This window comes from Galeopterus variegatus, unplaced genomic scaffold, assembly GCF_000696425.1.
Source record: "Galeopterus variegatus unplaced genomic scaffold, G_variegatus-3.0.2 Scaffold547, whole genome shotgun sequence".
Taxonomy (NCBI): Eukaryota; Metazoa; Chordata; class Mammalia; order Dermoptera; family Cynocephalidae; genus Galeopterus; species Galeopterus variegatus.
Window position 1 is genome coordinate 155,903 of NW_007726658.1, and position 3,926 is coordinate 159,828.

Here is a 3,926-nt window from a genome sequence, read left to right on the forward strand (position 1 = left end):
GCGGACCGGTCTGTATATGGGATCTGAACCCTCGGCGGGAGCGCTGCCACGCTCCCAAGCACTGCACTCTACCGAGCGCGCCACCGGGCCGGCCCAGAAAAAAAAATTTTTTTTGACAATACTACATGTTAGTGATGACACAGAACAGAAATCTGTATTCTGCAATGCAGGGAAAGGGTAAGTTATCATAGCCAATATGTTTATATATCTGAATGCATATATAAATATATGCATTTGTTTTAGTCCATTTTGTGTTGAATTACCTGAGACTGGGTAATTTATAAGGAAGAAAGGTTTATTTGGCTTGTGATTCTGGGACAGCTTCGTCTGGCATGGGCCTCAGGCTGCTTCTACTCATGGCGGAAAGTGGCAGGCAGCCAGCAGGTAAAAGCAGATCACATGGCAACAGGAAGCAAGAGAGGAAGCGAGAAAGAGCAGGTGCCAGGGTCCTTTAAACAACAAGCTCTCACGGGAACTAATAGAGTGAGAACTCACTCGTTACTCCCCCCACCCACAGCATTAATCCATTCATAAGGGATCCGCCCCTATGACTCAATCAGTTTCCAATACTGCCACATTGGGGATCAAATTTCCACATGAGTTCTGGAGGGGACAGCACATCCAAACTCCATCAGCAGTCTTATTCATGCATTAGAATAATGAATAGTAATTAAAGATAGTGGTTATCCCTAGGGATTTATATCTTAATTTAAACTACTGTTCCTGCTCTCTGGAAGCTTTTAAATGGTTCCTATTCACTGGGAGCTTAATATACTTCATATCTTTTATTCCTTAAAACAAATCTGTTATAGCTATTAGTAGTACCTTTTTTTAGATGCCTAAATTGAGCCTCTGAAAGATTAAGTCATTTACTCAAGTACACAGCCAGTGAGTACCAGAGCCAAGATTCAGGCTCAACTTCAAAGCCCAACCCTGTCTCTTCCACAATAGTACATTATGATTACCTATACCCTGATGTTTTAACTAAATTAAAGCATTCTTGGGAACATTTCTAGCTTTCACACAAATATTCTCAATCAAGATCACTCTGGAATGGGGAGATGAAAAAATGGGATAGCAAAATGCAGAATAAGCAAGGCAAATGAAAGCTATAGCTCTCTCCTCCAGAAAAATGTGCATAAACATGAAGTTATGTATATAATTTCAGTGGTTCACAAATTCCCTAGGAGCCCCACCAGAAGGCTTTGGATCCCAGATAAAGAACCTCTACTCTAAGGGGAAAAAAAGATGTTAAATTCAATCATAATATTTAAAAGAACTTTCGAATTTCTTTGTTTGACCAGAGTTTCCAAGTAAAACATTTGGGGAGAGATTACAACATAAAATGACAAATTATGTAAATTTTCCAATTAATATTACCTCTTTGCACTTTGAGAAATACCCTAACTCTGGTATAGATGGGTACATTAATCAAATCTGTAGTTTCTCTATTTTTATCTGTAAATATCAACTAGATTTTGAACATAATCTCCTTTCCATAACTGAGAACAATTATTTGTCATAGATTGCATGCCTCAACTTTTTTACTATTATCTAGAAATATGTCAGTGTAGTGGAGAGATCAGAGTTTGAAGTTTTTAAAAGCTAAGTTGGAAACGTGGCTCTGCAAACAAGCTAGCTAAGTAATTTTTACACAAATCACTTAACGGGGCTCTCTGAACATTTTTTTTCCCTTCCATTTCTAAAGCATGCTAAAATATCTACCTTACAATGTTGTTCTAAAGGCGAAATGAGACAAAACATCTCCATTATCTAACAGTATTTGGCATAAAATAGGTGCCCAATCAATGGAAGCAATTCTCAGCCTCCACGCTCCTCATACACAGGAGGCGCTCAGTTTCCCAGAGTCTGGGTCTCAGGTCACTCCTCTGAACCTCAAACCACTCTCCTGGAGCTCAGGCCCCGCCCCTTGGTCCTGAGCCAGAAGAGAGCTACTGTTGCATGTTGCACCTGTTTTCCAGCACAACACAGGAAGACTGAGACCACAAGAGGCAAACTTGATCAATGTCCATGGCCGAACATGCCCAGACTAGGAGTTAGGTAACTGAGAACCACCCCCTTAATTAAATACTCATAGATAGCATGAAAATGTTAAGTAGCCAACTATAAAAGCCAACTGCCTGAACTTCGCCTGTTTAGTGTGTATTTACTATTCTTTCTATTAAACTTGTTTTCACTTTCTACCCTGACCCTGCTCTTGAATTCTCTCCTGCAATGGAGTCAAAAACCTGGTAAGGGACAGGGTTGAAAGGTCTGCAGCCTGACCTACGCCAGACCCTTTCCTCTGGTATCAAAAGTAAGAGCATGTATTTTGAGTTCCTGTTCTCACAATTACTAGCATAACGATTCGCATACAGTAGAAACTTAGTGACTTTCAGGGACTGCCTTAGGAGGAAGTTTCTAGCATTTTGGTGAACATTTCACTTCTATACCTTTTTGAGGCCACCCTAACTCCACAGATATATTCCAGTATCAGGTATATCGTAGGCTTATACAGAAGTATTTTAATGATATTTTTAATCTTCTAATAACCTTTCAACAGCTTCCCATGCCTCTTAGAATATAAATTCTTTACTATAGCCTAGTGATCCAGTTGGTCCCAGCTTACCAGTATCTGTCTCCTTCACTTAAGATGTAGCTACACACGCCCTCTAGCTGCTTCTTAAACAACGTAAGTATATCCCAGTTTTCAGGCCTATTTTCCTCTAACTGGAATGCCTTTCCCCCATCTTCACAAGCTGGGCTACTTAAAACATTCAGCTCAATCATGGCCTCCTAAAACAGCTCTTCCCTTGACTATTCTGCCTCCCCCATTACTACTTTATTCATACCAGAGCACTTAATCCTACCCCAGGTTCTCTCGTTTCCAAGTGAGTTATTTATCTCCTCCTTGGGACTGTGAGCTTCTTGAGGACAGGGACTGTGTCTATTTTGTTTCCAAACGTATCCCCAGTGCCTAAACTGCACCTGGCATAGAGTAAGCGAAAGACCCCTGGGCTAGTACTCATCCTAAGGTCCAACTTTGGGCTTTGAGGCCGGAGTCTGGGTGTGGGTGGGAGGGTCGGGGGAGCATTCACTGTAACTGCACCAACGCCTTCTCAGAACAGGTTCCTTTCCTGGTCCCAAAGGCAAGCGCCCCTTTTCTACAAAGCGGGACTTCGTCGGGAGTGTAGGACGCTCATCCTGCAGAGTCACGTGGGGGATTCTGGATTCTCGGGCAGGGCTGGACTTGGCCGTTGGGAAATCTTGTGTGGCCTCAGTTGCTGGCCCCACCAAGGTCAGTACTGGTCAGACGACTGCACTCACGAGGCGTGTGGTACACTCAAGTAAGCCGTGAACAAGGTGAAGATCCTCCTGCGGAATCTGAAGTGACAGAGCCGCCCCCACCAAGGTCAGTACTGGTCAGACGACTGCACTCACGAGGCGTGTGGAACACTCAAGTAAGCCGTGAACAAGGTGAAGATCCTCCTGCGGAATCTGAAGTGACAGAGCCGGAACCCGGCGTCGTCGGCCTGCAGGACCCACCAGAAGTCTTTAATGTGAACTTCGGAAGCGAAATGGTCAAGAAGACGGACCCACTCTCAGAAGAGCTAAAGAGAGCTGAGTACCGGTCACCGCAAAACAGCTTCCAAGGAACCAACTAGAAGACTCACCGGAAAGCGTAGGATGCACAGACGCCCGGAGGGGCCTAGGCTGGAGGGAGGAGCCCTTGGAAGCTCACGAGCGTGCGCGCCCCGAGCTTGCGCAGCCGCAGTAGAAGGCGCTCGCACTCCAGCAGGCCGCGCAGGGGCGGCCGAGGCCCCGCGGCCCCGGGGTGGGGCGCGTACGTGGGCGGAGCTAACTACCCTCGCGCGCTGACGCGACGGGTCGCGGCGGAAAAGTGTGAATGCGCAGGCGTGATGGTT